The sequence below is a fragment of the Hylobates moloch genome, unplaced genomic scaffold, assembly GCF_009828535.3.
Source record: "Hylobates moloch isolate HMO894 unplaced genomic scaffold, HMol_V3 SCAFFOLD_22, whole genome shotgun sequence".
Classification (NCBI taxonomy): domain Eukaryota; kingdom Metazoa; phylum Chordata; class Mammalia; order Primates; family Hylobatidae; genus Hylobates; species Hylobates moloch.
In genome coordinates this window covers 14,608,836-14,620,446 of record NW_026652297.1, presented here as the reverse complement: position 1 = coordinate 14,620,446, position 11,611 = coordinate 14,608,836, and positions in this window count along the sequence as shown.

The window sequence follows — 11,611 nt, the reverse complement described above, 5'->3', positions numbered from 1 at the left end:
AAAAGAGAGAGAAAGGAGAGTAAATAAATCCCTCCTACAGGGAAATATCTCTAGGAATATCTTGCACATATGTGTAACAATTTTATTCTGTTGTGGATGTCCTGCTTCTTCGCTCCATACTTGTCTTAAAGTCTTGTGTGGTGTATCTGATTAAGCCCAGGTCATGTACCCTCCCCTAGCTGTAAAGGAGGTGATGAAAATGAGCTTTGGTTTGCACTTTGGGAGTCAGGACTCCTAACAGTAGAGATTCCCCAGATATAGGAAAGCTGTTCTACAGATGCGGAAAAACAGACTGTAAGAATGTGAGAGACTATTCACTGCACTCACTTACATGTGGAAAATGAGTTTAAGGAGGGGAAGATGAGAGGCAGAGGGACCAGTTAGGTGGCTGGTCCAGTTCCATAAAGAGAGATGGTAATGACTTGAACTGAGACTGCAGTAATCGAGGCAGAGAGTTGGGAAGAGATTTGAGAAACGATTTGGAAGAAAAGTCAGCAGAATGTGGTAATTTGTTGCTCAAGAGAGATGAGGAAAAGGATAATTAAGAATTTCTGGCTTAAGTGACTGAATGGATAATGGGGCCTTGACCTAAGTTGAGAAAAGGACACAGAGGAGGAGCAAGTTTGGGAGTTAGAGTCGGGAGGAGGGTATATACTAAATTCTAGACATGTTATTGGTTTCTAATACAATTGCACTATGATCAAAGAACATACTTTTATAACTTGAATTCTTTTAAATTTGAGACTTGTTTTACAGTACTAAATCTGATCTATCTTGGTAAATGTTTCCTGTGCACTTGAAAAGTATGTGAATAATGTTATTACATGGAGTGTCCTACAAATGTTAATTAGGTGAAGTTGCTTGAGAGTGTTATTCCAGTCTTCTATATCTTTGCTGATGTTCTGTCTACTTGCTTTATCAATTACTAGGAGCAGTGTATTGAAATATACAACTATAATAATAGATTTTTCTATTTCCCCGGCTCCTATCTTTTTTTTTTTTTTTTTTGAGACAGAGTTTTGCTCTTGTCGCCCAAGCAGGAGTGCAATGGTTTGATCTTGGCTCACTGCAACCACTGCCTCCTGCGTTCAAGTGATTCTCCTGCCTCAGCCTCCCAAGTAGATGGGATTGCAGGTGTGTGCCAACACACCCTGCTAATTTTTTGTATTTTTAGTAGAGATGGGGTTTCACCGTGTTGTACTCCTGAGTACTGTTTGGTCCATTGTACTGCAGGATACTCTTTGGTACATTGATTTCCTTTCTTTTGGATGTACACTCAGTAGCGGAACTGCTGGACATGTGGTAGTTCTATTTTTAGTTTTTTGAAAAACCTCCATACTGTTTCCATAAAGACTGTACTAATTTACTTCCCCACCAACAGTGTATAAAGGTTCCTCTTTCTCCACAAACTTGCCAGGATCTATTATTACCTGTCTTTTTTGTAAAGGACATTTTAACTGAGGTGACATGATATCTCATTGTGGCTTTAATTAACATTTCTCTCATAATTAGTGATATTAAGCATTTTTTCATGTATCTGTTGACTATTTGTACGTCTTCTTTTGAGAAACATCCATTCAGATCTTTTGCCTGTTTTTAGATAAGATTATTTGGGTTTTTTGCTATTGAGTTGCTTGAGCTCCTTATATATTCTGGTTATTACTCCCTTGTCTGGTTATATATTCTGGTTATTACTTCCTTGTATATTCTGGTTATTACTCCCTTGTCTCCTTATATATTCTGGTTATTACTCCCTTGTTATTACTATGGGCAGTTTGCAAATATTTTCTCCCATTCTGTGGGTCATCTCTTCACTTCATTGATGGTTTCCTTTGCTGTGCAGAAGCTTTTTAGCTTGATGTAGTCCCATTTGTCTGTATTTGCTTTAGTTGAGTGTGCTTTTGAGGTCTTACACAAAAAAAATTTTGTCCAGACAAATGTCCTGGAGCATTTCCCCTATGTTTTCTTCTAGACGTTTCATAGTTTCAGATCTTAGATTTAAGTCTTTAATCATTTTGATTTTTGTGTATGGTGAGAGATAGGGGTATAGTTTCATTCTTCAGGATATAGTTATCCAGTTTTCCCAGCAACATTTATTGTAGAAATTGTCCTTTCTCCATTGTATGTTCTTGGTACCTTTGTTGACTATGAGATGGCTACAAACTTGTGGATTTATGTCTGGATTCTCTACTCCATTCCAATGGTCTATGTGTCTGTTTTTACACCAATACCATGCTGATTTGGTTACTATAGCTTTGTAGTATACTTTAAAGTCCAATAGTATAATGCCTCCAGCTTTGTTCTATTTGCTGAAGATTGCTTTGGTTGTTTGGTGTCTTTTGTGGTTCCATGTAAATTTTAGGATTGTTTTTTCTATTTCTGTGAAGAATCTCATTGGTATTTTGACAGGGATTGCATTGAATCTGTAAATTGCTTTGAGTAGTATGATCATTTTCACAATACTAATTTTTCCAATCCATGAGCATGGAATATCTTTCTCTTTTCTTTTGTGTGTCCTCTCCGATTTCTTTCATCAGTGTTTTATAGTTTTCCTTGTATAGATCTTTCATTTATTTGGTTAAATTGATTTCTAGGTATTTTGTATTCTTTGTAACTATTGTAAGTAGGATTGCTTTGTTTTTCTCTGATATACATTGTCTATAGATATATATTTAATTTTTTCTTTTTAATTTTTATGGGTACATAGTAGGTACATATATTTATGGGGTATATGATATATTTTGATGTAGGCATACAATGTGTACTACTCACATCAGGGTAAATGGGGTATCCTTCACTTCAAGCACTTATAGGATTGCTTTCTTTTTTTTTTTTTTTTTTTTTTTTGAGACGGAGTCTCGCTCTGTCGCCCAGGCTGGAGTGCAGTGGCGCAATCTCGGCTCACTGCAAGCTCCGCCTCCAGGGTTCACGCCATTCTCCTGCCTCAGCCTCTCCAAGTAGCTGGGACTACAGGCTAATTTTTTTTGTATTTTTAGTAGAGACGGGGTTTCACCATGGTCTCTTTCTTGATTTCTTCTTCAGATTGTTTTCTGCTGGAAAATATAAACACTACTAATTTTGTATATTGATTTTGTATCCTGCAACTTTACTGAATTTGCTTATCAGTTCTAACAGTTTTTTGGTGGAGCTTTTAGGGTTTTTTTGTATACAATAGCATGTCATCTGTGAACAAGGCTAATTTGACTTATTTCTTTACAATTTGAATGCCATTTATTTCTTTCTCTTGCTCAATTGCTCTCACTAAGATTTCCAGTATTATGTTGAATAAAAGTAGTGGAAATGGACATCCTTGTCCTGTTCCAGATCTTAGACGAGAGGCTTTTAATTTTTCCTCATCAGTACTATGTTACTACAGGTTTGTCAAATTTGGCCTTTATTATTCTGAGGTATGGTTCTTCAATACCAGTTCCATAAGGATTTTTATCATAAAGGGATATTGGACTTTACCAAATGCTACTAAAATAATCATATAGTTTTTGTTCTTGGTGTGTTAATGTGACGTATCATGTTTGTTGATTACGTATGTTGACGCATCCTTGCATCTCTAGGATGAATCCCACTTGATCATGGTGAATGATCTTTTCAATGTGCTGTTGAATTTGGTTTGCTAGTATTTTGTTGAGGACTTTCGCATCTATGTTTATCAGTGACATTGACCTATAGTTTTCTTTTGTGCTGTGTCCTTGTCTGGTTTTAATATCAGGTGAATGCTGGCCTCATAGAATTAGTTTGGAAGTATCCCCTTATCTTCAATTTTTTAAGATTTTGAGTATAATTGGTACTAGTTCTTTAAATGTTTGATAGAATCCAGCAATGAAATCATCAGATCCTTGGATTTGCTTTGGTGGGAGACTTTTTACTACAATTTTGATCTCATTACTCTTTTTTTTTTTTTTGAGGTTTTTTCTTTTTCTTCTTCAACTTTTATTTTAAATTCAGGGCCACATGCGTAGGATGTGCAGGCTTGCTACATAGGTAAAAATGTACCATAATGGTTTGTTCCACAGATCATCCCATCACCCAGGTATTAAGTCTAGCATCTATTAGCTATTCTTTCTGATGTTTTCTATCCCCTCACCCCCTACCCCCGCCACTGACAGGTCCCAGTATGTCTTGTTCCTCCTCCTTGTGTCCATGTTTTCTCATCATTCACTTCCCACTTATAAGTGGGAACATGCAGTGTTTGGTTTTCTGTGGTTTTCTATTTCTTAATAGTTCAATCTTGGTAGGTCGTATGTGTCTAGGAATTTATCCATTTCGTCTAGGTTTTCCAATTTGTTGCTGTATTGTTTTTTAAAATAGTCTATGATGATTCTTTGTATTTCTGTGTTGTTATGTCTCCTTTTTCATTCTGTTTTTATTTCAGTCTTTTCTCTCTTTTTCTTAGTCTAGCTAAAGTTTATCAATTTTGTTTATCATTCTAAAAAACAATTTTTTGTTTCATTGATCTTTTGTATTTTTTAGTCTCAATTTCATTATTTTCTGTTTTCATCTTTATTATGTCTTTCCTTATACTAATTTGGGATTTGGTTTGTTCTTGTATCGGGGGAACCAGCCCCCAATATTTTGACATAGATTCTTTTCTATTATTCCCTAAGTGTCAACTGGTTTGAGAAATAAAGAGAAAGAGTACAAAGAGAAGAATTTTACAGCTGGGCCACCGGAGGTGCATCATATATTGGTAGGACCATGATGGCAACCTCAAGCCACAAAACCAGCAAGTTTTTATTAGGGATTTTGAAAGGTGAGCAGGTGTACGAATAGGGAGTGGGTCACAGAGATCACATGCTTCAAAGGGCAATAAAAGATCACAAGGCAAAGGGAAGAGCAAGGTCACAAGGCAAGGGTGAAATTAGAATTACTGATGAGGTCCATGTCCCGCTGGGCACGCATTGTCTTGATAAACATCTTAACAGGAAACAGGGTTCGAGAGCAGACAACCAGTCTAACTAGAATTTACCAGGCTAGAATTTCCCAATCCTAGTAAGCCTGAGGGCACTGCAGGAGAACAGGGTGTATATCATCCCTTATCTCAACCGCATAAGACAGATAGTCCCAGAGCAGCCATCTATAGACCTGCCCCTGGGAATGTATTCCTTTCCCAGGGTATTAATTATTAATATTTCTTGCTGAGAAAAGAATTCAGCAATATTTCTCCTACTCACACATCCATTTATAGGCTCCCTGCAAGAAGAAAAATATGGCTATATTCTGCCTGACCCCGCAGGCGGTCAGACCTTATGGTATCTTTCCTTGTTCCAAGAAAATCGCTGTTATTCTGTTCTTTTCCAGGGTGCACTGATTTCATATTGTTCAAACACACATGTTTTTCAAACAATTTGTACGGTTAACACAATCATCACAGGGTCCTGAGGTGACATATGTCCTCAGCTTACAAAGATAACATGATTAAGAGATTAAAGACAGGTATAAGAAATTATAAGAGTATTAATTGGGGAAGTGATAAATGTCCATGAAATCGTCACAATTTATGTTGAGAGATTGCAGTGAAGACAGGCATAAGAAATTATAAAAGTATTAATTTTGGGAACGGATAAATGTCCATGAAATCTTCACAATTTATGTTCTTCCGCAGCAGCTTCAGCCAGTCCCTCTGTTCAGTGTCCCTGACTTCCCGCAACATTCTTGCTTTTCTAGTTCCTTGAGGTACATCATTAGATTGTTTATTTGAAATATTTTTACTTTTTTGATGTAGGTATTTATTGTTATAAACTTCCCTCTTCCTACTACTTTTGCCGTATTCCATAGATTTTGGAATGTTGTGTTTCCATTTTCATTTGTTTCAAGAAATTTTAATTTATTTCTTCTTATTTCTTCATTGACCCATTGGTCATTCAAAAGCCTGTTGTTTAATTTCCATGTGTTTGTGTAGTTTCTGCAGTTTTGCTTGATATTGATTTCTAGTTTTATTCCATTGTGGTGAGGACAAAATACTTGATACGGTTTTTAGTTTTTTGAATTTTTTCAGACTTGTTTTGTGGCCTAAGATATGATCTATTCTGGAGAATGTTCCATGTGCTGATGAAAAAAGTATATATTCTTCATCATTTGGGTAAAATGTCTTGTAAATGTCAGGCCTATTAGGTCTAATATGTAGTTTAACTCTGATGTTTCTTTGTTGATTTTCTGTCTGAGTAATCTGTCCATTACTAAGAATGAGGTGTTAAAAATCCCTACTATTATTGTATGGCAGTCTATCTCTCCCTTTAGATCTATTAATGTTTGCTTTGTATACTTGGAAGCTCTAGTTTTGGATGCATAAATATTTATAGTTGTTACATCCTTTGCTGAATTGATCCCTTTATCATTATATAATGACTTTCTTTGTGTCTCTTTACAGTCTTTGATTTGTAGTCTATTTTATCCAACATAAATATAACTACTGCTACTCTTTTCTGATTTCCGGTTGCACAGAATGACTTCTACCACCCCTTCACTTTCAGTTTGTATGCCTCTTTATAGGTGAAACGGGTTTCTTGTAGGCAGCATATCGTTGGGTCTTGCTTCTTTATCCATTTAGCCACTGTATGCCTTTTAATCAGAGAACTGAGTTCATTCACATTTAGTGTTATTATTCATAAGAAAAGACTTAACTACTGCCATTTTGTTGCTTATTTTCAGATTTTGTAACTCCCCTTTTCCTTTCTTGTTCTTACTGTCCTCCTTTGTGGTTAAGTGATTTTCTCTGGTAGTATGTTTTAATCCATTGTGTCTTTTTTTCTTGATAGCATTACCCTTTATTTAGCAATAGGAATACCCTTTATACAGAACTAGTGATTTCACATGCTTTATTTTCAAAATCAAAATGCTCATCCACATACTTCAGAGGACCATGGGTTCACAATTCATTCTAATGATGGTGTTTTTTGAACTATAGTCCACAATAACAACATATCCCAGTTTTTATTTCTTTGTCTATGTTTACATACACTTTTGGGTAGCCAAGAGCTCCCCAACCAGTTACACAATATTACCCAACTCTCTACTTCACTCATAGGTTCCTCTGTTATCAAATCAGTGGCAAAGTTTACATTTACCTATTTCTGACAACCCACAAACTGAATTTTTCTGGCGTCTTTATTATCATCAACCTGGCTGGCATGCATGACCTTCTCTCCAGTTGTCAAGGCCCATACCCCCAAACACCTGGCACCCGAGGGCAAGCTCAACACCACTATGCTGCTCCAGCCCAGCAGCTGGTAAATCATTGCTGCTGCCATCTTCAATTGCTATTTTTAGTGAATCTATTACAGGTTTTGCATATGATGGTTACCATGAGGCTTTAAAAAAATCTTATAGATATAACAAGTTATTTTAAAGAGATGACAACTTATATAAAAAAATAAAAGAATAGACATGAAGGAAAAATAAAAAATAACTCTACATGTTAACTCCATCCCTCCCACATTTTGACTTTTAGTTGTCTCAATTTACATAGCTTTACATTACTTATCTCTTAACAGCCTGCTGTTAGTTACTATTATTCTTTTTTGATAGACTTGTCTTTGGGGCTTCATACTAGAGCTATGAGTGAATTGCATACCACAATTATAGTATTTAATTATTCTAGGTTTTTCCGTGTACTTAATTTTACCCAGGGGTTTCATAGCTTCAAATGTTTTCTTTTTGCATATTAGTATTTTTTGTTTCAGATTGAAGAACTCCTTTTAGCATTTCTTGTAAGATGGCTCTAGTGGTGGTGAATTCTTTCAGTTTTTGTTTTTCTGGGAAAGACTGTCTCTCCTCATAGTTAAAGGATAACTTTGCTGGATACAGTATTCTTGGATGAAAGGGTTTTTTTCTTTTAGCACTTTGAAAATGTCATTCCATTCCATCTTGGCCTGTATGGTTTTCATTGAGAAGTCTGTTGCCAGACGAACTGGAGTTCCTTTATATGTTATTTGCCTCTTTTCTCTTGCTGCTTTTAGGATCCTGTCTTTGTCCTTGGCCTTTGAGAGTTCGATTACTATATGCTTTGGGGTAGTGTTATTTGTACTAGATCTGTTTGGTGTTCTCTGATCTTCCTGTACCTCAACATTTATTCTTTCTCATGTTTTGGAAAGTTTTCTGTTATTATTTCTTTGGATAAGCTTTCTACCCCTTGCTCAACTCTCTCTTGAACACCAGTAATTTTTAGATTTGGTCTTTTGAGGTAAACTTCTGTATCTTATAGGTGGTCTTCATTTATTTTCATTCTTTTTTCTCTTCTGATTGTGTATGTTCTCATAGCCTGTCTTCAAGCTGACTGATTCTTCCCCTGCTTGATCCATTCTGCTCTTGAGGGCCTCTAATGAAATTTTTAGTAGAGCAAGTGTATTTCTCACTTCCAAAACATCTATTGGATTGTTTTAATTACTTCAATATTTTTGTTAAATTTCCCTGATAAATTTCTGAAACGGTTTTCTGTGTTATCTTGGAGATCGCTGAGTTTCCTTAAAAGTGCTATTTTGGAGGATTTTTTTTCTATTTTTGCTTTTCTAATTTTTTTTTTTATTTTTGAGACAGGGTCTTGCTCTGTCACCCAGGCTGGAGTGCAGTGGTGCCAGCATAGTTCACTGCAGCCTCGAACTCCTGGACTCAAGTGATCCTCCCACCCCAGCCTCCTGAGTAGCTGGAACTAGAGATGTGCACCATTATACCCAGCTATTGGTTTTTTAATTTTTTATTTGTAGAGATGGAATCTTGCTACATTGCCCAGGCTGGTCTCAAACTCCTGGCCTCAAGTGAACCTCTTGCTTCAGCCCCACAATGTGCTGAGATTATAGGCATGAGCCACCATGCCCAGCCAAAATTGCTGTTTTGAACTATTGGTCGTAGAGGTCACGTATTGCCATCTCATTAAAGTCAGTTACTGGTACCTTGCTTTGCCCATTTGGGGAGTTTGTGTTTCCCTGTTTGCTATTGTTTCTTGTGATGTATATCCATGTCTTTGTACTAAAGGGTAATTTATTCCAGTCTTCTCTGTCTGACTTGTTTTGGGTTTTATTGAATATATTTGCTTAAAGATTCTTCACTGCTAGTTTTCTGCCTCCTTTTCAGCTCTAGGTGGTGCCTTAAGCCCAGGTCCACCTCAACTCTAGTAAATGGAAGGTATCCTGGGATATTCCAGCAATGTGGGAAGGCTGGCTAGGGGTTTGTGCCCAAAGTATCTGCAGAATGTACCTCCTACATCATGTTGCTGCTGAACAGACACTCTAATTTAATGTCTCCTTTGGCTGAGTTACAGAGCAGAGTTTCCAGTTCTGGGGATGGTAGTTCTGCCTCCCGATTTGCCTTTGCCCATCCTCCGGGATATTTCTCCCTTAAGGGACTTGCAATGTTTCTGTGGGCTAAGACAGGGACAAGTCTCCTGCCAAGGAACCCAAGATGGTGGGGAGCTGGTTGTCCACCTCGATCTCACTTTTTCCAGTGTATAAACTGTGATTTGAGAGGAAACTGTTTGAATGCTTGGTGCTGGACAGAATAGGGGGAGGGGCATCCTGAACGTGGAAGTCATTCTCTTACCATCTGCTTGGAGCTTTTTCACTTCTTTGTGACCCTGCAAACTGTCTCATCCTCATATTTCAGTTCTGGGATATTGTTGATGGTAATTTTGGTGTTGTGTATTTGGGTTTGGTCTTCTTTTTCTGGGGAAAAGGGGGAGCCAGCTTGCTTCTATGCTGCCATTTTGGAACCAGAAGTCTCACATTTAATATGACTATTGATATGGTTGGATGTAAGTCTATTGTCTGCTGTACTGGAAATTGGAAGTCTGTTGCACTTCTTAGATCTGTGAGTATATAGTTTTCATACATTTTGGAAACTTTTGGCTAGTATTTCTTCAAATATTTTTTGTCTTCACTCCTCTCCTTTGGATATTCCACATATTAGGCCACTTGTAGTTGCTATTTAGCTCCCTGATCCTCTTTTCATTAACATTTTTTTTTTCTGTGTGTTTCATTTTGGATAATTTCTATTGATGTGACCAATCTTTTCTTTAGTAATGTCTAATTTGCCATTAATCCAATCTAATGTATTTTTATTCCAGACATTAGTCTTCAACTATAGAAATACAATTTGTGTCTTTTTTACATCTTCCCTTTTTAATATGTACTTAACTTTTTTGACATTTGGAATATAGTTATAGCAATTGTGGGTTTTTTTGTTTGTTTTTGTTTTTGTTTGAGATGGAGCCACTCTGTTGCCCAGGCTGGAGTGCAGTGGCGTGATCTCAGCTCACCACAAACTCTGCCTCCCGGGTTCAAGCAATTCTCCTGCCTTAGCCTCCCGAGTAGCTGGGATTACAGGCACCTGCCACCATGGCTGGCTAATTCTTTTGTATTTTTTAGTAGAGACGGGGTTTCACCATGTTGGTCAAGCTGGTCTCAAACTCCTGACCTCAGGTAATCCACCCACCTCAGCCCCCCAAAGTGCTGGGATTACAGGTTTGAGCCACCATGCCCAGCCATAGTATTTGTTTAAATGTCTTTCTCTGCTAATTCTAACATCTGTGATAGTTCTGGTCTATTTTTGATTTGTTGATTTTTCTCTTCATTATGGGTTATACTTTTCTAAATCGTTCAAGCCTCTAGTAACTATCCTTTATGGGAAATACAAGGGTGGAGGCACATGTTAAAGAACATCACAGCAATCAGCAAAATGCAGAATGTGGGAAACTCCTTATAACAAACAATCTATTTCTTCAACATAAAAGTACAAGGAAAGAAAAAGGTGTAAGACATTTTAACCAAATGCAATGTGAGGACCTTGTTTGGATCATGACTGGAAGAAGTAAACTACATAAAACATTTATGAGAAAATTGGGAAATTTTGAACACTGTCTAGATGTTAATAAATTATTACTTTAAAAGACAATTTAATGATTTTGTGGTTGTTTTTAAAAGTAGACCTTATCATTTAGAGATGCATAGTGAAATATTTATGGATGAAATAATAATGCTCCATGTGATTTGCCTCAAAATAATCCAAGGAGGGAAGGAAAAGGTGAGGGTACAGATGGAACAAATTGGTCATGGGATAATTGTTGAAGCCAAGTAATGGGTGCATAGTAGTTCATTATATTATTCTGTCTCTGTTTTCAATATTTGATATTTTTATACTAAAAAAATTTCAGATGTTTTCTTGTCTAATAAGACTTGCCCTACTCTCTTCCTACACCTCGTAGAATTAATTGTGCTCATGACTGTTTCCCTACCATCATGTAATTTAAACATTTATTTTCAAATCTTTCTCCCTTACTTGGCCATAAGCTCCTTGAGAACAAAGATTGACAGAATTTCACTCTGATCACCCAGGCTGGAGTGCAATGGAGCAATCTTGGCTCACTGCAACCTCCACCTCCCGGGTTCAAGTGATTCTCCTGCCTCAGCCTTCTGAGTAGCTGGGATTACAGACGCATGCCACCACGCCTGGCTAATTTTTGTGTTTTTAGTAGAGATGGGTTTTCACCATGTTCGCCAGGCTGGTCTCAAACTCCTGACCTCAGGTGATCTGCCCACCTTGGCCTCCCAAAGTGCTGGGATTTCAGGCATGAGCCACCACGCCCGGCCCCTGTATCTTCTTTATTTTA